Below are 22,676 nucleotides of genomic sequence, written 5' to 3'. Positions count from 1 at the left end.
ACTCAGACTGTGTTTTTTGGAACACCATATGGATACGGTCTTGGAGAAGCTCCTGGCTCTGTAATATGGATAAGACCTTGAAGAAGAACAACGGGAATTGAGAGACCTGTGACCAGTGACGGACATTAGACCAACTGTAAAATTGGAAGCAGTTTGTTCGCACTAACCAAAACAACTATCATTTTTATCTCATGCGGCCCCCCTGGCGCCAGCTGGATGCTCAAGGCAAAAGTTGACGGGAATAACAATTCTCCTTTAGATAACAAGACTGTGACTCTCTTCCCCCTCCTTCAAGGCCACCCGAGTCGACCGAAGATTGTTGACTTTTGCTTAACCGGGTGAAGTGACACTTTATCTCGGTTGAACACGGAACACACACACATACACATGTACACTGACACAGACCTACACTCACTTTTCTGTTCTCAAACTGATCTTCCTGTTGGAGCTCAGTCTGGGGGGAGTTCTTTTTTCTCCTCGTCTTTCCTCCTGTTGTGCATATACCTCTCTGACCTGTCTACCCCATGTGATGTTGTGTAATGTATGTATGGTCGGAAGGGTAAGATGGCGCTGGCAAAGGTAGGCAGCCTTAACCCAATTTCCTTCGGGGTCAACCTTCAGGCTCAATAAAGTTTTATTGAATTGAACTGAATAGTTAACGTTAGCTCAACAGAATTCTGACTTTTTGTCAGCCTGGCAAAAAGAGAGTTAAATTAGTGAGATGCCACTGAAAATGTCATAGACCAGGGCCTCTGCCAGATGTCCCCAGCACATTCTCACTATATGTTTGGGTCTATGTGTTAACAGACCTCTCTGCATTGAATCATATCTGTTATTAATCTCTGTCTCTCTTCCACAGCATGTCTTTTATCCTGTCTTCCTTCTCTCATCCCAACCAGTCGCAGCAGATGGCCCCGCCCCTCCCTGAGCCTGGTTCTGTCGGAGGTTTCTTCCTGTTAAAAGTTAAAAGGGAGTTTTTCCTTCCCACTGTTGCCACAGTGCTTGTTCATAGAGGGTCATATGATTGTTGGTTTTTCCTCTGCATGTATTATTGTAGGGTCAACCTTACAATATAAAGCACCTTGAGGCGACTGTTGTTGTGATTTGGTGCTTTATAAATAAACAAAATTGGACTGAATTGAATTGGTACACAAGGCCTGTCTAGCATTTTCATCTGCCACCTGATCCAAATCACCACCAGGTGGTGATCAGCTGACAGCTCTGCTCCTCGCCTTTCACAGGCTCAGATCTGATGATACAGGTACAAAATCAGTTGGTTGAATACCAAACATGGTGTTTTATGGACAAACTGGTGTTTTATGGTTAGCACAAAAGTCCAAAAACAAAACACCAGTTGGGCTCAGATTGGGCACATCGTTTTTCAAAATCACACCCCCCTCTAATAATAACAACAAGTGCTTGTTGAGTTATATTTGACTAAATCTGGCTAAAAGAAACATAGATATATCAAGAGAAAAATAATGTGTAAAAAATATGAATCTTATTTATCCCCTTATCATAAACCTAACCCCTCCAACAGGCAGAGCCAAAGGGCAGACTGAAAGGAAAAGTACATGTCACAAAGTCTTGATGTCCCCTGTGTCTTTGTCACACAAAGGAGCACTCATCCAGTGCCCCTTCCCCCACTGAGTAATTTAGCCATAGTTCTCTAAACGTTTCCTACTCAAACTTGGAATATGGAATGACGGGGATGGGGGCTTTGGGCGGAAATATAATTACGGCTGCTTAAAGATAGTAAAGGCTGAGAATGGGGGATGACATCAGACTAATTTCACACTCAGGCCTCGGATGGTCAGGCCAAGCCTGGGCCTCGCCGTGCTACACTGATCAAAGCCTGCTGCAGCTGCCCCAGAAGCCAAAGAGAGAGAGAGAGCGAGAGAAGGTCTTAAATATGCTAATCTCCAGGACAAATATATTTTAATCTTGTTAGAATACAAGTTAATGCTGCAGCTCAGTGACCAAACCTTATGCTATAAGAGTAAGGATGTAGAAATCACACTTTGTCTTAAAGGCGTTTTCTTTTCAACAAGTTGTATTCATACAAGTACCCCCCCCATGCTTTTAACATTCACACACTCTGATGGATGCACAGAGAATAACTTGGGGTTAGTATCTCGCCTTAGGATATTCAGCATAGCAGACTAGAGTAGCCAGGATTCGAACCACCAAACTTCTGATTAGTGATGTCCTGCTCTACCTCCTAAGCATCAGCCACCGCAGAGAGAGGTGCAGGTCAGTACGGAGAAACTCCACAATCCAGCCTAACCAGGGGTTACTTATGACTGGAGATGGTAGATGAAACTGGGGAGTAGGAGGCGTAAGCAGAGTTAGTACTCCCAGCCAAATACACATGCACATGTTGAAAGGAGAAAGGAGTGAAAGGAGAGGAGGACAGAAAGAAGGCAGAGAGGAGCATGGCAGATGTCATCATAACAAAAGTAAAAGATGGGCAATAAATATGTCAAGTAATCAATCAGGCTATGAACCATCAACATGTGATTGTGAAAAATATGTTACAAAACTCCCTGTGAACCAGGGAGAGGGTATATACACAGATCACTTAACCCTTTTGTAATCAGAACGTTGAGCTACTCTGATCACTTGCATGTCTTCACCCATCCACTGCCTTTTCATTTTGGTAACTATACTCTAAAAGCACTGAAAAATACTATTCATCCTGGAACTGCATTTGACTTTACCTGACGTGAAACAAACACACAACTGCTATTTTCCTTTAAAGATACCGACTTTGGTAGACTTGCTTTAGCTAGTAGCAAACTTTAAAACAGACTGAGATGGCAAGGAGAGGTGTGGAGGATTTGGGGCATCTGAGGTTAGACTACAGCCACACTAATAAGTTCTACAACACTTATTAGAAATGAAAACGATCTTCATCATTATAGCATCAACAAGTTCAGAAATAATCACTGCACCCATAAACTCATATCACATGGTCAGTTACATACGCTGCTGTGTCTCCTCTGCAGTAGTGAGGTTATAAGACTTTGCAAAGACTGAGATCTTGTAGGAACTGCAAGTAGATCATTTTACTTTTGAGATGACTTCCTTATCAGAGGAAAAAACATTGTTGAACATAGGAACAGAAAAGGAAATAGAAGGAGCATGTGTTCTCAGCCTTCCTGGTGCGTGTTTGTTCTACAAGAACAAAGTAATGGAAGTAGGGAAAACATCACAAGCATTTCTTGAGGGAATAAGAAACAAACCCAGTGGTTGGTGACCGTGTTCACTTGATTGAACTTGACTGAACAGTGGGCTGTGAGGCCCCCTCACAGCCCACTGTTCACCAGTGCTAGTTTCAATCATTATGCAAATGTGCTGTTTATAAGGTTGGAAACCTGCAGTCAGCTGAGACTGAAGAAGTCACTTGGATGCATGAGGAAACATTTGTCCCACTGAAAACATTAGTTCAGATGAACAGAATCAACTTTTTGGGATTTCCTTACCTGGATGATTGATCATGCGTCAAGACAAGGTGGAGCAAGTGTGGAAACAAACTGTACATAAAAGACGGAAGTAGCAGCTTGTACACTTGCCTGTTGTAGACTACAGTTTTGCATCCTTGAGTATGAAGTATTTTTTTTCCCGTTGGTGTCTTACATTTTCCGTCCAGGCTGCTGAGGGATGTGTGGATCTGAATGAGAGGCCTACAACACTGTTAATCACAAAGTAGCCAGGCTCAAAATAATCCCCTTTGTTTTAAATTCACCCTGAAAGGAATCATTTAAAAAATGAACACCTGTATTGAACAGCTGTATTCAGGAAGGCAATAGATAAATGATCAAACTACTAATTCAGTTTTCTTCACACGTTTCCATAGAAAAGATCCAATTGTGAAGCAGTACCGAATAAAAAGAATAACAACATCAAGTTGCACTCAAGGGTGTGGCATGGATGGCAATTGAGCTTCCATTTAGCTTAGCTTGACTTTTTTTAAAATTGTTTTTTCTTGCATATCTCAGCATACTGGACTGTCACAACAGCAGTCGCCTCAAGGCACTTTATATTGTAAGGTAGAACCTACAATAATATATACAGAGAAAAACCCCAAAAATCATATGACCCCCTATTAAGCACTTTGGCGACAGTGGGAAGGAAAAACTCTCTTTTAAAAGGAAGATATCGCTGGCAGAGCCAGGAGGGAGGAGTGGCCATCTGAGTCCACTGTCAGAGGCCATAAGAAGATCATTTGTAACCTTCACTAAAGCTGTTTCTGTGCTGTGATGAGCTCTGAAACCTGACTGAAACTTCAAATAAGCCTCTGCAGATGATCTGTTAGTTGTTTGACAACTACTCTTTCAAGGATTTTTTAGGTAAAAGGGAGGTTACAGCTTGTCCTATAATTAGCTAAGACTGCTGGATCAAGTGATGGATTTTTAAGTAAAGGTTTAATTCCTGCCAGCTTGAAGGTTTGTGGTACATAGACGATTATTGGAGATAGGTTGATCATATTTAAGATTAAAGCATTAATAAATGGCAGGACTTCTTTGAGCAGTCTTGTGGTTTGTTTGGAGATAGTAATTACTGAAGTTAACTCAGAAAGCTCAATTGGAGAAAGAGACTAAATAAATATCAATGTAGACCATGTTACATCTGTGAGATTTTTCTATAGTGTTCTCTTTTCTCATTCTTTGTGATTTTTTATGTTTAAGTGTTTTTTTGCTGGTTTTTAGTTCGTTTTTTTGTCTGTTTGGGAGCTGGCACAGTCTCTATGGAGATGGGGTTTTTTTGGGGGGGGGTATCAGGAGGAGAGACGCTGCCGAGAGGCGTGTAAGACTCAACTCTGTTTCCTGGTCCCAACTCTGGATAGTCATATTGTAGCGAACCCCCCCGAATGAAGGATGACACTTTACTGATGACGTTTTGAAGGTTTAATGGCAGTAAACCATCAATCTCACCGTAAGAGCTGGGGATGTATACATAGAAACAGCGTGTAAGCAACATAATCCACACTCTTACAATCGTAAACCTTATAACATGAAGTTCGTTTCAACGTAACATTTAACAAATGTAGCGACTGTCACAAAAACATCTAAACGTCTCCTTATTTACATCATAACCATACCTTGTGCCTCCATCAAGGGGGCTGCTAATGACAAAAGAAATCACCATAGGCTCCGTTAAGCCATCACTTTTCTAAACTCCCGCAACTGCTGCTGAAAACTGCGCCAAAAACAGTTTTTCAGGAGATCGTCCCATCAAAATAAAAGCTTCTACACACGGACAGGAAGTTGGTAGTAGAAAACAGGAATGAGTGCCAAAATAAGGTGCAAGGAAAGGCATTCAGGGTTATTTACACTCCCACCAAAATTACGAATAATCGGTTTACATAAGAACCAAAATGAATAATTTTCCCAAACAAAATAACCCATGTAGGAGTTACCTTAGGAACTTTCTAACAACAATACAAGTTTTTGTACTGGACGCTCAACAACTGATAGTTTAGTAGAGCGTTGACCTTTATTATTGAGTCTCTTTTCTCCAAGTGAGATCTTTACCCTTCGCACAAGTCCATCTTTTCCACTGACAGTCTCTACAACTCCTGCAAGTCTCCATTCCCCTCTGGGTGCCAGTTCATCCATTTCCAACACAACATCACCTACTTTTAGATTCCTCTTTGGTGAGTGCCACTTTTGCCTTGAAATGATGTTGTGAATGTATTCTCGTCTCCAGCGGCTCCAGAACTGCTCTGCAAGGAACTGCACGCGGCGCCACCTCTTCTTGCTGTACAGGTCCTCATTTGAAAAGGCACCAGGTGGGGGCAACGGTGCATTGGATTTCATGTGCAGCAGATGATTGGGCGTGAGCGGTTCTAGGCTGTTGGGGCTGTTCAAGTTATCTATAGTCAGGGGTCTGGTATTGACTATAGCCATGGCTTCGTAGAATAACGTCCGTAATGAAGCATCATTGAGTCTGTCATGAGCCAGTGACAGAGTGGTATTCAGCACACTTCTGACAGTCTTTATCTGACGTTCCCACACTCCCCCTGCATGACTTGCATGGGGTGCGTTCATCACAAAGTCACATTGTTTTTCAGTCAAGTATGTATTTAGTCTCTGAGTGTCTAGCTCATTTAAAGCTGCTTTAAACTCATTCTGAGCACCAACAAAGTTCGTTCCCTGGTCACATTGGATGTGTCGAACTGCACCTCTGATTGAAATGAAACATCTTACTGCATTAATAAATGCATCAGTAGACAAGTCCTCTAAGAACTCGATGTGAATGGCACGAGAACAAAAGCAAGTAAATAAGAGTCCATACCGTTTGTGTTGTTTTCTTCCCTCTGTTGTCACAAATGGACCAAAACAGTCCATGCCGCAGTGTGTGAAGGGAGGAGAGGGCTCTAAGCGATGTGGAGGTAGGTCACTCATCCTCTGACCCTCTGGAGCTTTGCGGAGTCTGCGGCAGATCACACATTGTCGGATGAATGAGGCAACTGTTTTACTCATTCCAGGAATCCAGTAGCCACTGGATCTGATTTCATTTATGGTGAATCCCTTTCCTTGGTGTTTTACTTTGTCATGACAGTGAGATATTATGAGTTTGGCTGCACAATGTTCTTTTGGGATCACGATCGGGTGTTTGAAGGTGTCACTCGTTGCATGCTGGAGTCTCCCTCCCACCTTGAGGAGACCATCTGTATCCATGAAAATGTCCAGTTTAAACAGTTTGTTATGATGTGGGAGCTGTTCTCCTTTCTTCAGCTGTTTTATTTCCTGTTCGTACGCTTGAATTTGTACACGTCGAATGATCACAAGTTCAGCATTTTTCTGCTCACTCACTGTAGCTGATGCATTTGACTTGATGTGTCTAGCCCTTCTTATGAGACGTGCTACAGCCTTAATTGCTTTGGACCAGGAGGAGAACTTACTTAGACATTCAGCAAGACTTACAGTGCCTGTGACTTTGGTTAACATTGTCTGTACTTTTCTGACTTCTGGATCTCCTATGGTCAGATCCAGCTCGACAGGTTGTACTGTGGGCAGTTCATTTTTCCACAAAAAGGAGGGGCCAGTGAACCAGATAGACTTATTTAACTCATTGACAGTTATGGTAAAAATGGTAAATGGCCTGTATTTATATAGCGCTTTACTAGTCCCTAAGGACCCCAAAGCGCTTTACACATCCAGTCATCCACCCATTCACACACACATTCACACACTGGTGATGGCAAGCTACATTGTAGCCACAGCCACCCTGGGGCGCACTGACAGAGGCGAGGCTGCCGGACACTGGCGCCACCGGGCCCTCAGTTACACCTCTCGAAGCACCGTCAGCTGGATTCAGTTCTGATGGCACGTAAAACCACTGCTGAGGGCTTGTACTTTCCCTGATCCTCTGAACCCTGTTAGCTACAAAGGTGTGGAAACGACGTGCATCATTGTTTATGTAGCCCAGCACCACCTTTGAATCAGTCCAGAAGTACTCCTTTGCACCATAACACAGTTCTTCCCGTAACATGTTGCTGACTGAGACTGAAACTACAGCTGCTGTTAGTTCAAGTCTGGGGATTGTGGTCAGTTTAGTTGGAGAAACTCGAGCCTTTGCTATTACCAGAGAGCAGTGAACTTCACCTTTAGCGTTCTTTGTCCTCAGATAGCTACATTGTCCATAACCACTTGAGCTTGCATCCGAAAAGTGGTGCAACTCTATTTCTTTAGTTTCACCAAAGTTAGCAGGCAGGTAACAGCGAGGTATGTTTAGCTTGTCTAGATTTACAAAGTCACTTTGCCAACTCACCCACCTTGGCTTGAGTGCATTTGGTATGGGGTCGTCCCACCCGACACCATGCTGACACATTTCTTGCAAGATTTTCTTTCCATTCAGCACATATGGCGCTAAAAATCCAAGTGGGTCGTAGATTGACGCGACAGTGGATAGAATACCTCTGCGTGTGGCTGGCTGGACTTTCAGTGTGTTGTCAAATTTGAAACGGTCCTTTTCAATGCTCCACTGGATGCCTAGTGCTCTTTCTTGTGGCATGTCTTTGAATGTCAAGTCTCTTATGTTAATGTTTACAGCACACTCTGATGCAGGTATACTTTGCAAAACAGTGTGATTGTCAGAAACAAACTTGTGGAGACGCAGGTTACCTTTGCGGCAGATTTCTCTGGCTTCTTGTGCCAACTGCATTGCTTCTTTCACTGTGTTTGTGCTCGTAACTCCATCGTCGACATAAAAGTCTTTCTCAATGAACTGTGAACCTGCTGGGTGCGAGTGGCAGTGCTCTTTGGCTAAGTACTTCAGTCCATAATTTGCACAGCCTGGAGATGACCAAAAAGGTGTACCTTCATTCTGTATGTTTGAGGTTGTGTGCTTGTATCACCGTTTTTCCACCAGAGGAAACGTAGATAGTCCCGGTCCCTCTCACTGACGTGGAACTGGTGGAACATCTTTTCTATATCGCACATTAAGGCAATAGGATGTTGCCGGAATCTCAAGAGAATGCCAGTCAGATTGTTTATTAAGTCTGGCCCTTGGAGGAGATGATCATTGAGACTTGTTCCATTGTGTTTGGCTGAACAGTCAAATACGACACGCAGTTTTGTGGGCTTTTTGGGGTGGTAAATCCCATGATGGGGGATGTACCATTGTTCACCTTGTGTTCCTTCGTTGTGTACTTCTTCCACGTCTCCTCTTTCAATTATGTCATTCATGTATGCAACATAATCATTTTTGTAGTTCTCATCCTTGTTCAACCTTCTCCTTAAGTGTTCCAGTCTGATCTCTGCAAGCCTTTTGTTGTCTGGTAAGTTTGGCCTTTGCTTGAATGGAAGAGGCATCTCACAGTATCCTTGTTCATTTTTCTTTATCCCTTCCTTAAGTTTTTCCAGAAAAACGACATCCTCTTGTGAGACCGTTTTGTCACATGCCTTTGTGTCCTTGAAATCTAATTCAAGAACATTGATCATGTCCATTGGTGTTACAGCAGGCATTTCCTTTACCATGACCCTATGGCACAGACTTGTTTCAGTTTCATTTGACTCTGATGAGCCACCAACAATGCTCCACCCTAGGTCTGTCTGTATGGCAAATGGCTCATTGTCTTTTCCGAGTAGAACCTGTTTTGGAGCTAGAGTTCTGGGACAGTTAAATCCAATGAGTAGTCCAACATCACAACTCAGGAGAGGGGGTATCTGATCAGCGATCTCTGACAGATGGGGCCATTGCCTTGCAGTTTCATTTGTGGGTATGTTGTCATAGTTAAATGGGATGTAGTCCTTTGTGTAGGAGGGTGGAAGGTCAATGTGAACATCTGAATTATAACCTCTCACACGTAACCCTGCTACTCTCTGACTTTTGACTGTCATGTGAACTCCCAGCATCGTGGTTAGTTTTAGCTTAACTGGATGGGATGCTGCTTCTAACTGGTTAGTTATCTCCTCACTGACAAATGTGTTGTCACTTTGTGTGTCTAATAAAGCGTACACAAGCTGCTCTTTAGATGGACTCTGAGTAGTGGAAACCCACACAGGAACAATCATGGAGGTACTACCTGATTGACCCACCTTAGTAACATTCAGAGCTGTGGCTGCCATGGTATCATTTTCTGTGGTTGAAGCGACGTTTGTAGAGCTCTGAGGCCTTTCATTTGCCATGTGACTCTCATTGTGCAAACAGGTGGGGTGTCGTCCTTTGCAAGTGTCACATTTGTGGCGATGACGACAGTCTCTGGCATTGTGGCCCACCTTTAAGCACCCGTAGCACAGTTTATTTTCCTTCACAAATGTCCGTTTGTGGTCTAGTGACTTCTCTGAGAAGCTTGGGCACTTTGACAACTGATGACTTTCATCTTTGCAGAACATGCAGGCCACCTTTAACCTTGTGTCATTTGACTTAGTTTTTTCTCCTTGTACTGTGGCTTGTGTAGTGAAGACTTGAGTCACAGATCTGTTTGGTTTGGTCTCCCTTACGTATCTTTTCTCCAAGGATGAGCTGCTTGAGTAGAGTGCATATGAAGAAGTCACAGGATTACATGCAATTTCTGCCTCGAGTGCTACAAACTCTGCAAAATCCTTGTAAGAGGGAAAATCTTTGCCTTTCATGAGAGCAACTGTGACTTGACGGTTCCAACGCGTTGCAAGCCATTCTGGAATCTTTTGCAATAACTTTTGGTTTTCCTCACAGTCACTTAGTATCTCTAAGCCCTTTACATGTGGTGTTGCTTGCAGACAGGTTGTGAGAAAATCAGAAAAGGCCCGTAGACCTTCTGCATCTTTTGAGTGGATTTTAGGCCACTTTGACAGTTTGTCTCTGAATGCCTTTTGAACAACAAATGGCTGACCGTAGCGTTGGTCAAGTCTTTTCCATGCATCTTTGTATGCCTCTTCATCACTGCGGTAGAACGTGGCCTCAAGACACTTAAGAGCAGGACCAGTGATATACCTTTTTAACAAATGCAGTTTTTCAGCTGGAGATATACCTTTGTGGCCCACCAGTGAGATGAAGGAAGCCTTCCATTCGATGTAGGTGATGGGATCTCCGCTGAACACGATGGGCACAGGCACTGGAATTCTGCTTACTGCTATGCTGTCTTGAATAGCTTTAGCCAGCTGCAATACGTCTGTGGGAGGCGATGGAGTGACAATTTGTGAGTGCAGTTGTTGTAGAGGATTATTGACAGGGATGGATGCATATTGTTCCACATGTGGGTGATATGAACCTGTAGAGAGCTCTGAGGCTGGTTGTGCAAAGCTTTGGTTGATAACAGACATCCCATTGCTCTGTAACATTAACTGACTGTCCATATCAACTTTAAACTCTTTGTCATAAATCTCTAATTTTGCACGTGCTGCTTGCCTTTCCTTTTCTGCTTGTAAACGCTCTAGTTCAGACCTTTGTGCATCCAATTCCCTCCTGTGTTTCTCTTCCATTTCTCTTATTTTTTGTTTTTGTTTTATTTCCTCTTGTGTGATTTTATACTGAGCTTCTTTTGCAGCTAATTCTGCAGCAGCATCGATTCTTTTGGCTGCAATGCTTGCTTCAGATTGGTAACTTGACTGTGATGCAGTACCAAATATGGACTTAGCATGTTCATAAGCTAAGAGCTGATGGAGGCGCTGCCTTTCTCTATCTGCATCATACTCATCTATAGCTGCTAAACGCTCAGATATGATTTTCATAATGTCCTTTGTCACTGATTCACAAAAGTCCATTTTGCGCCTTATGACATGGGATGGTTCATTACGCTCTCTATATTCACTGTATGTTTTTGTCATATCATTTACTGTCCTTTCAATATCATCAGCCATTTCTGCTAACCGTGAATCTGATAAATCACTTTTCAGGTCTTCTCTGTATACTCTGACCTGGCCTTTCCAATGTTCATAAATGGTTAGCAGTTTCTTCTCTCTTTTATTCTGTTCATCCCTTTGATATAAGAGCATTTTCTCTGTGGGCGCACTGGGCCGTTCTGACCGCCTTGGGAACGTTTCATTAGCTGTTTCATCAGCTTCGCATGTTAATTCCTTTCGTTGTTCCTTTTCGTTTAACTGACCTCCTTCTATATTTTCCATTTTGAGAGCAATTGCTTGTTACCGGACCGCTGCTGTAGCTTGCTGCTCCGTGCCGTGCCGTTCCGATCGCAGGAAGCTCTCTCTCTCGCTGCTCCCGGAGGCAAGCTCTTACTGCTCCCGGAGGTAAGCTCTTACTGTAGCGAACCCCCCCGAATGAAGGATGACACTTTACTGATGACGTTTTGAAGGTTTAATGGCAGTAAACCATCAATCTCACCGTAAGAGCTGGGGATGTATACATAGAAACAGCGTGTAAGCAACATAATCCACACTCTTACAATCGTAAACCTTATAACATGAAGTTCGTTTCAACGTAACATTTAACAAATGTAGCGACTGTCACAAAAACATCTAAACGTCTCCTTATTTACATCATAACCATACCTTGTGCCTCTATCAAGGGGGCTGCTAATGACAAAAGAAATCACCATAGGCTCCGTTAAGCCATCACTTTTCTAAACTCCCGCGACTGCTGCTGAAAACTGCGCCAAAAACAGTTTTTCAGGAGATCGTCCCATCAAAATAAAAGCTTCTACACACGGACAGGAAGTTGGTAGTAGAAAACAGGAATGAGTGCCAAAATAAGGTGCAAGGAAAGGCATTCAGGGTTATTTACACTCCCTTTGGGGGGTTTAATAAATTTGTCCATATTTCTAGAAATGAGAGCTGCTCCATCCAAAGTGGGATGGATGCCGTCTCTCCTAACAAGACCAGGTTTCCTTCAGAAGGTTTGCCAATTATCTATGAAGCCCACATCGTTTCTGGGACACCACTCAGACAGCCAGCAATTTAAGGAGAACATGCGGCTAAACATGTCACTCCTGGTCTGATTGGGGAGGGGACCAGAGAAAACTACAGAGTCCGATATTGTTTTGGCAAAGTTACACAATGATTTAATATTGATTTTGATCCCTATCAGGTGTGTATGGGCTCAAGTTGTGGTCATAAATATTTTGTACTTGTAAATAGGGATGGGTACCGGTATCGTTCTGACATAAACGGTAGTGACCAGACCGAAAAGCAGCGCACATTTCGGTGCTTTATTTCAGTGCTTTTTTTCCTGAGATGTCATACACTTTGGATTCTAGCCAATCATTTTACCTTTCCAAGGATAGTAGGCGGGCCCAGGTACGTACGTTCTTTTAGAGCAGAGCGACAGATTAAAAATGCCCAAGGCGAAGCGGTCAAAGTCTGTCTGTACTTCACAGCAAAAGATGCAAACTCAGCAGCCTGCAACAAGCGCTTTAAGCTGATACTGTGATACTGTGCAAAGGAGGTAACACCTCAAATCTGATGAAACACCTGGCAACACATAGCGTTTTTTTAAAAGCCGAGAAATGCGCCGTATTTGATAGCTTGCTGCGAGACCTCACACCGAGCACATCTACTGCGGGTGTGGTGCCTGTTATCGGACCCGGAGTTAGCAACATCCCCCAAGAACCCGAAGAGGAGAGTCCTGATGCAGCAGCAGCCGTTCTTCTCTGCGTGAGTAGCTTAATGTTGTTCCAGTGTAATTTACGTTGAGTAGGCTAACCCTTGAGGACTCTGAGGAAGAACCACCTGTCCTCAGACATCCTGGTGAACTTCTATCGCTGCACCATCGAGAGCATCCTGACCAACTGTATAACAGTCTGGTACGGGAACCGCTCTGTCTCGGACCGGAAGGCGTTGCAGAGGGTCGTGAAAACTGCCCAGCGCATCGCCAGAGCACCACTTCCTGCCATAAAAGACATCTACAGGAAGCGGTGTCTGAAAAGGGCTGGGAAAATCATCAGAGACCCCAGTCACCCATCACATGGACTCTTCACCCTCCTGCCCTCTGGGAGGCGCTACAGGAGCCTCCGGACTAAGACCACCAGGTACCGGAACAGCTTCTTCCCCACAGCTGTCAGACTCCTGAACTCTGCCTCCTGACATCTGACCCACGTTAACTCATGGACTGAACATACACACACCCACAATGGACAACTGTACCCTCAAACACACAATAATAACATGGACTGAACCACCACTCACAACCACTAGCACTTTATAGCCTCTGTAGAAACTATCTACACCCTCACTTATCTTAACTGCACTACTGTATAGCTCTGTGTAAATAATCATTCTGTACATTCGATAATCTTTAATCCTACAACTGTTTACAACTTGCATAGTTCCCATTTCTGTATAGCTGTATATCCCAGATTCTGTAAAGTTATTTATTTCATATTCTGTATAGTTTTTCATATTTATATCCTGTTCATATCCTGTACATAGCTTGTACTCACTACAGCCTGTACATACTTATAGTTATAGAATATTCACAACATACTTCATACCGTGTACATTATAACATACCATAATAGACCCATTTCTGTAATATACTCACATATCTATATTATTGCTAATATATATTGTAATATATCTATATCACTAAAGCACTTCTGGATGGATGCAAACTGCATTTCGTTGCTCTGTACCTGTGCATGTGCAATGACAATAAAGTTGAATTCTATTCTATTCTATTCTATTCTAACCACGTTATTACATTAATGCATGTAAGGTGAACTAGCAAACATCATCATAGCTACATGCGGCTGTCTTCTTGTTTGATAGAGTGATACCATATATACCCTATAGAGGCAAAAAAGGCTAACATTGTTATCTTTTTACAAAAAAAACAGCTAAGCATGAGAGGTTTTAGGACAAAGTTTGTGTTTTCCATTGTTTAAGCACCGGTTCCAACCAAAGGAGGTATGTTGTATCAACAGAAAAGGCTGACTTGGTTATCATTTTGCTGAAAAAAAGAGACTGCTAAAAATAAAAACATAAGATGTTTTTGGACAAAGTGTGTGTTCTCCATTCTTTAAGCACCGGTTCGAGCACCGTTTAAGCACCGGCACCGTTTCAAAAGTACCGGTTTGGCACCAGTATCGGATAAAATACCGATCCCTACTTGTAAATCACACTGCATAGGTGTGAACTGAGTTTTGTAACCTTGTAAACCAAAATATCTGAAAATGTTATGTTTGTGCATCTGTAGAAGAGAATTTGTGCTTGTGTAAAAAAGACTTTGTAAGAAATATTTACACAAGTTACAAACTTTTTTTGTAACTCATCTGGCCTGGTCACAGATACAAAGCAAAAATTTGTAATGTAAAACTCCCTCACTTCCCTCGCTTGCAATTTTACTTCCTTTCAGCTGATTGGTCAATGTCATGGCAATCACAAACGTAACAATCCAATCAGAGAACAGATGGGTTTGGCTGTCGGATGGGTGCTTTACTGAGCTTCTGGTCCTGGAAGGCTTAAGGCCCTTTCACATTGGACGCAGTGTGTGCCAGCGTTTTCCCTCCACGAAGGAAAACATTCTGTGTGTGTGCGAGTTCGGTGAATTTTTTGTTACAGGTTTATGCGCTTGTACAGGGACCTGCACAGACTCAACGGCTCTGTGGACCTCGGGGGTGAAAGCAGTGTTGTGGAAATGACACACTCTTCACTTGCGCAACATCTCTAAAATTAGAAATATCCTGTCTCAGAGTGACGCTGAAAAACTAGTTCATGCATTTATTACTTCCAGGCTGGACGACTGTAATTCATTATTATCAGGAAGTCCTAAAACCTCCCTGAAAAGCCTTCAGCTAATCCAAAATGCTGCAGCAAGAGTACTGACAGGGACTAGAAAGAGAGAGCATATTTCTCCTGTTTTGGCTTCCTGTTAAATCCAGAATTCAATTCAAAATCCTGCTCCTCACATACCCGTGGCGACCGTGGCTCAGGGGGTTGGGAATCGCATCTGTAACCGGAAGGTCGTCGGTTCGATCCCTGGGCTCTCTGTCCTGGTCGTTGTGTCCCTGGGCAAGACACTTTACCCTACTTGCCTACTGGTGTTGGCCAGAGGGGCCGATGGCGCGATATGGCAGCCTCGCTTCTGTCAGTCTGCCCCAGGGCAGCTGTGGCTACAACTGTAGCTTGCCTCCACCAGTGTATGAATGTGAGAGTGAATGAATAGTGGTATTGTAAAGCGCTTTGGGTGCCTTGAAAAGCGCTATATAAATCCAATCCATTATTAAGGTCTTAAATAATCAGGCCCCATCTTATCTTAATGACCTTGTAGTACCATATCACCCTATTAGAGCACTTGGCTCTCGCTCTGCAGGCCTACTTGTTGTTCCTAGAGTATTTAAAAGTAGAATGGGAGGCAGAGCCTTCAGTTTTCAGGCCCCTCTTCTGTGGAACCAGCTTCCAGTTTGGATTCAGGAGACAGACACTATCTCTACTTTCAAGATTAGGCTTCAAACTTTCCTTTTTGCTAAAGCATATAGTTAGGGCTGGACCAGGTGACCCTGAATCCTCCCTTAGTTATGCTGCAATAGACGTAGGCTGCCGGGGGATTCCCATGATGCATTGAGTTTTTCCTTTCCAGTCACCTTTCTCACTCACTGTGTGTTAACAGACCTCTCTGCATTGAATCATATCTGTTATTAACCTCTGCCTGGCTAGCTTTGGGTTTTTCAAGGGTGCGAAGCCGAGTCTCTAATTCAGTGAGCCTGGCTGCAAATAGGCTACATTTATTCCAAATATGTGACCACAGTGCACACGTCTAATGTTGCTCACAGTGGTCCAAGGGACGCTCAGGGAGTTTGTGTGTTCGCTCAGACACATGAAACATTAGAGGGAACATTGGTGAAGAGGCCATGCCTAAAGACACAGTGAGTGAATACTGTGACTATAGATTAGCGAGTGAATAGACAAAGAGTGTGCTTCGGATGAAGCACGTGAAGATTAAACTATGACATAAGAAGTTATCTGCAAGTTTTAATTAAATTGCTATGCAGATGAGCTACACAAAAACACCACTGTGTGCTGGAACAGGCACAGGAAGTGATCCTCTACTGCAGAGACAGCAAACACTAAGTGACAGCGCCACAAACAAGAAGCCGACTCCTTAAAAAAAACCAACAAGACACACCTAGCAATGAGTCTACGTAAATACAAGGATGCTGGTCCTTCCATTGCTAGGCCTCCTGGGACTGTGGACTGTCCAGTGGACTGTCCCAGCCTTCTCTGGACAAAAGCGAGATGGACACCACTAATCTGAAGCACAGTCTAGGTGAGTGCTAATGTGAAGGAAATGGAGGGCGGCCTGTCCACCTGGTCTTGTGAAGCCGTTATGTTGCAAGATATGGTGTGAGAAATGAAAAAGGAACTACAGGATCTAAAGGGCAAATGTAAAGACATGGAGGGGGGGCTTTAGGGGGGTAACGTAAGGATCCTGGGTGTTCCTGGGAGACCTGGCTCCAGCTCCCACACATCGGTTACTTAATTACATGCCAGGATACTCTGGCCCCAGGCTCTCTTTGAGGCCTGGGACTAAGGAATACTGGCAGCAAACCCCGGGTCGTTGTTGCCAAGCTGCATTACTATCAAGAATGTGTGGAAATCCAGTGCTGCATACGCAGCCAGGGCCCACTTCACTTCAACGGAGATTTACCATTTTCCCTGACTGTACCACGAGTGTGGCAAGCCCGGGCAGCATTTACAGAAGTTAGGAGACGTCTACATGGCTGACGAGGGGTTTGATATTCTCCTTCTACTCCCTCCCAGCTCGACTTCGCATCACGCACATAGGGGAAGATAAAAAATTTACGGATCCTGATAAGACTGTGACTTACGTGAAGATGAAAATTACTCCAGTCTCCGATGAGTAACTTTAACACTAGAACATTTGTGTTTACATGCTCCAGGTTAAATTTTTTTAAATCATATTTCTTATATCCTTGAGATATAATGAATTTGCCTCACAGCCAGAACCAAGATGGCACCTGTGTGCACGGCGAGCCATCTTTTTGGGTCCTGTCTGCTGGGTGTTATCTTTCCTTTTCTATGTTGCCCTGATGGCTCTGCTTTATTCGTCTATGATCGCCAAACTCTTTTGAACCTTGGGCCACTAAAACCCAGAACGCTTGATTTAGAAAGCAAGCCAGAAAATCGTCCTACACTTCTGGCGGACATTCCTGATTGCCTACGTCGCCTACCATTTACCCTTCCTCCCAGGAAGCGCTCAAGAAGATGGGGAAACGAGGTGGCATCCTGGTACGCATCAAGGCTTACCTGAGTGAAGAAACATCGTACTCTTACAGATGTGCTACCATCTTTTCGTGCTGTCTGGGACCAGTCCAGTCTGGCAGTTGGCATCGCTGGATCTGGGCTGTTAGACCTCCTGCTCCCTTGGACCTGCCGGCGAAGCCTCCACCTGTCTGGCGATTGGTGCAGTTCTACAGAGGTGGCGTGAATCTCAGTAACCTTCGTCTGCTGGGACGTGCTCCTGTTAGCAACACTTTGATCACACTTCGGATGGCCCTGCTAAACACCAGGTCAAACAAAACTTTTATCCTAAATGACTTTTTTTTATCTCGTCAGGACTGGATTTTATATTCCTGACTGAAACTTGGCTTCAACCCAGTGAGTTTTTTTCTTTCTCAGAACTCCTTCCCCCCAAATCGTTCACTTTTTAGCTCTCCGCAGACCACTGGTAGAGGTGCAGGGCTAGCTTCAGTATTTAAAAATTATTTTCGCTGGCGGCAACTGCCACCTGTTTCGTATCCTAGCTTTGAGGTGCAGCTTTTGGAACTGAACTGCGCTCCATCAGCTGTCTGCACTGCGGTGTATCGTCCACCGAAATGCGTTAAGGATTTTAATCTCGATTTTGCTGACTTATTGGGGAGTCTTATGTTAGGATATGACCGTGTTTTAATTGTTGGTGATTTTAATATCCATGTATGCTGTGAGACTGGACCACTAGTAAAGGACTTCCTTGCCCTTATTGACACTTTTATTGTCACTCAGTGGGTGAGTGATCCAACTCACCAAAAAGGTCATACATTCGATCTGGTGTTGTCATATGGTCTGGATGTTTGTATCCGGTCGTAAAGTCTGACGTCACTAGCCGTGTCTGGGCTCAAACTCCGCTGCAGGTCCATATATCAAACGATCACTATGGCATTACTGAGAGTTGAAAAACTGTCTAAAGTCTTTCATCTTTAATAAAATGATCAGCGTTCTGCTCTACCAGGTGTAACAATTGAGTTTAACATCCAGGCATCCATGAAAACGGAATTTATGACATTTAACGGAGTTAGAAGTTAGCAGGAAGTTAGCTCACTAGCTTATATCTAAATACAATATAGCATGTCCTGACTGCGGGGTTTTGGAAACAAATTCAAACGTACAGCTCTGTTATCACTTCCAGCATAATTGAAGACAGAAAACTAAACAGCAGTGACGTTTGTAGGGTTACTGAAGTTTGGCTAGCTGGTATATAATGATGTGCTACGTGACCGCTAGCGACACAGCTATGTTAGCATAATATAAACAAGCAAACTTTTTTTCCACTCGATAAAAGTTAACGTGAGTGTTCTCGGTGGTCAGGAACAAATGTAATCGCATGGCAGGATGCTGTAAAAGGACCAAACTTCAGCCAGGAGAACAACTGAGATAATCCATCCACAATACGAGGTTAGTCATTCATATACTGCTGCATGGGCTGGGCTGTAGTTACATCCTAAGGTTTTAAAAACTGAGCTTAAATAAATGATTAGCGGTAATAAAAGCCGAGGGAGGTCAACAGTGATCACTGACTGTTTTAGGAGCTTTTTGAGATTAAATAGAAGAAAATACAAAACATTAAACATGTTAACAACACAAAAGCCATATTAAACACAGACTACTTTAGACCCGGAAGTAGGATTCGTCACGTCATCACTTAACGATCGGATTACGGAAATCAAGGATTGTGGGATATCAGATCATTTCCCAGTTATGTTTAATGTTGCAGTGTGTAATGTGGAGTTGGACAGCGAGCGACCTGTGCGTCAGATGCGAACAATTCAGTGACCACTGCTCACTTTCCCCCCACTTTTACTAACTCGCTCCTCTATGATGCCAACCCTAGTGTGGAACTATCAGTTGAACTAGCTAACCTTTTTAACTCAATATGCTCCAACATCCTTGACTCTGTTGCTCCACTAAGGACTAAACGCACCAAATCTTCACGTCAACCTTGGCTGAATGAAACCACCCGCACTCTCAGACGCGAATGTCAACGTGCAGAGAGAAAATGGAAAAAGGAGAAACTCCAGGTGTCTTTGGGCATCCTGCATGACCGCTTAACAAATAATCAGAAAACTGTTAAAGCTGCAAAATCTGCTTTCCTATCCGGTGTAATTTCTACCAACAATCACAAGGCCCGAGTTCTTTTTAATATTTTTAATTCTGTGATTAACCCCTGAGCCAATGTTCCTAGTGAGGCTTCCTTTGCACTGTGTGAAAACTTTTTAAAACACTTCATTGAAAAAATTTAAGGTCTCCAAATTCACAGCAGTGTTCGACCTAGATCCACCCTCTAAATGCTCAGCTGTTTTTCAGCAGTTCGAGCCTGTGACATTTTCTGCCTTAAAGGAAGTAATTGATCGCTTAAGACTGTCTAATTCCCCTCAGGATATTCTTCCTTCTTGCCTTTTCAAGGAAGCTCTTCACATTATTGGGCCTAGTATTTTATTTTTATTAAATGCTTCCTTGTCATCAGGTTGTGTACCAGCTGTTTTCAAACATGCTGTTGTGCAAACCAAAAAATCTGGATGTCCACAATTTTGGAAAAAGTTGTTTTCAAGCAACTTCAGATCTTTTTAGACACTCGTGGCATTTGTGTAGAGTTGCAGTCTGGTTTTAAGTCGCGTCACAGTACTGAGACGGCGCTTTTAAGAGTTTTTAATGATCTTCTTTTAACCGTCGACTCAGGTTGTTCTGTGGTTTTAGTCCTTTTAGATTTGACACAGTTGATAACAACATTCTTTTATCAAGACTTGAACACATTGTTGGTCTTAAAGGCTCAGTTTTTTCATGGTTTAAATCATATTTATCAGAGAGGTCTGTAAGAGCCAATTAAATGTTAATTTTATTGGTACTGGTAAAATGATTAGAGGAGAAATATACATGTTTGATGTTAAGAATATAATTTCTAGTTAATTTCAAAATACTGTTTTGTTAAAGGTATAGAATATAGAAGTGCGACATTCTAATGCACTTTTTAGTATTTTGGGCTTCCGGCACACTGTAATTACATAGTTGGGGAGTCGGATAAGCTGGAAGCAAAACAGTTTTTTGACCGAGTCTTGCCATGTAAATTAAAAATTTCAATAAACATCTTTTTTGCAAGAAAAGTACCTGGACTTGCTCGCGTTTCAAATGCATGTTGCCGGACTGACTCCTAAAGGTGGTAAAGAAGAGTGAAATAGAGACGGAGTGCCGCCACTACAAGGTCTTTTTCTGTTACTATTGGCCAATAACTCCTCTTCCTCTGCCCCGATGTGTTGTGGTGTGCCACAGGGGTCTGTTTGGGTCCAACTCTGTTCTCCTTATACATGCTACCTTTGGGATCTATTTTTAGGAAATACAACATCTCCTTTCATTGTTTCCTCCAAGAGACCTAGAAACACTTATTCAGGCTTTCATCACCTCTACTCACCACTACTGCAACTCTCTATTTGGGTCTTCACACTCATCTATCTCTCCATCGCTTGCAGTTAGTCCAAAATGCTGCTGCATGGGTGTTAGAATGTATGAACACATCACTCCAGTTTTAGCAAATTTGCACTGGCTCCCTGTCAAATATCATATTAATTTTAGATTAATTCATTTACTTTTAAAGTTTTAAACAATGTGGCGCCCAGTTATTTAAGCAAACTCCTCAACATGTATGACCCCAAAAGAGCACTGAGATCATCTAACCAGATGCTCTTAGCACAACCGAGGTCGCGATTGAAGCATAGAATTGAATATATGAACATGCATATACTAATGTGGCTGAGTGGGCGCTCTGGTATATTCTCGCCACCACATTTCTTTTTGATGGGTATTGTAATCACCATGTTCCTATAGGTGAAAGGGGTTGGAATTATTTTCTCAGACCTTTATATACATTATGATGGTGTTTCCGTTATGTGGCAGATTAAATGTATGCATTGATTTTCAGGTGATACAGACTATGGCCTGTGTAAGCAACATTGAAACGTTTAATGGTTTGTCAGTAAATTTTGTGAGCTGGAATGTTAAGTCCATCAACCAACCAGTGAAATTTAAAAAAGTGATCACAGATCTGAAACAGCTGAGAGCAGACATTCAACTTTCCAGGAGACCCAGATATGTCCGCCTACATGTAGGCAAGTATTCCGGTCCAGTTATTGGTACAGAGGAAGAGGGTTTGCTATCATGATTAGTAACAATATACAGTTCGGTGTCTAGTGTACAGGCCGATTCAGCTGAGCGATGTGTGTTTGCTGCTGGAAAACTATATTTGTTCCAGTGATATTAGCATGCTTCTATGCACCTAATTGGGATGATCTTGCATTTTCCAACAATTTTTTCTCTTGTCTGCCAAATCTGTCAACCATTAATCTTATAAATGTGGTGATGCAAATTGTTTTTACTCATCTTTGATCAGAGTGCTCTCGGGAGGGCATCCCTGTCAAAATCCACACAAGCCATTCATTTATATCTTGAAACATATGGAGTGGCCGGTGTGTGGCATTTCCGTAACATCTTCAAGAGCACACTCGTTCGTCTCCCCAGTCCAAATAACACATTCACATATTACTTTTTTCTAGACAAAAGAATTCTAGATTAGCCTAAGGAGCTTGGAAAGGAAAGGCATTTGGACTTCTTTAAGTTGCTTGAAGATGTTTCAACTCTCAACGGAGAAGCTTCTTCAGTTCTAAGGTCAAATGGTGGTCCATTAGGGCAGCGGTCCCCAACCCCCGGGCCTCGGACCGGTACCGGTCCGTGAGTCGTTTGGTACCGGGCCGCAAGAGTTGAGGCTCAGGTGTGAAATGTATAGTTTTCAGGGTTTTTATTGGTTTTCAGCGTTATTTTGTTATCGTTTTTATCGTTAACTCTGTTTTCCTGGGTCTTTTCACGTGTGTTATGAATAAATCGTCTTTTTTTCGGTACCGGTACTAGTTTTATTTTGTTGTATTTATCCGCGACACCTTAAAGGCCGGTCCGTGAAAATATTGTCGGGCATAAACCGGTCCGTGGCACAAAAAAGGTTGGAGACTGCTGCATTAGGGGGTCTATTTTCCC

Source organism: Maylandia zebra, linkage group LG18, assembly GCF_041146795.1.
Source record: "Maylandia zebra isolate NMK-2024a linkage group LG18, Mzebra_GT3a, whole genome shotgun sequence".
In the NCBI taxonomy this organism is placed as follows: Eukaryota; Metazoa; Chordata; class Actinopteri; order Cichliformes; family Cichlidae; genus Maylandia; species Maylandia zebra.
This window is presented reverse-complemented; position numbering follows the sequence as displayed.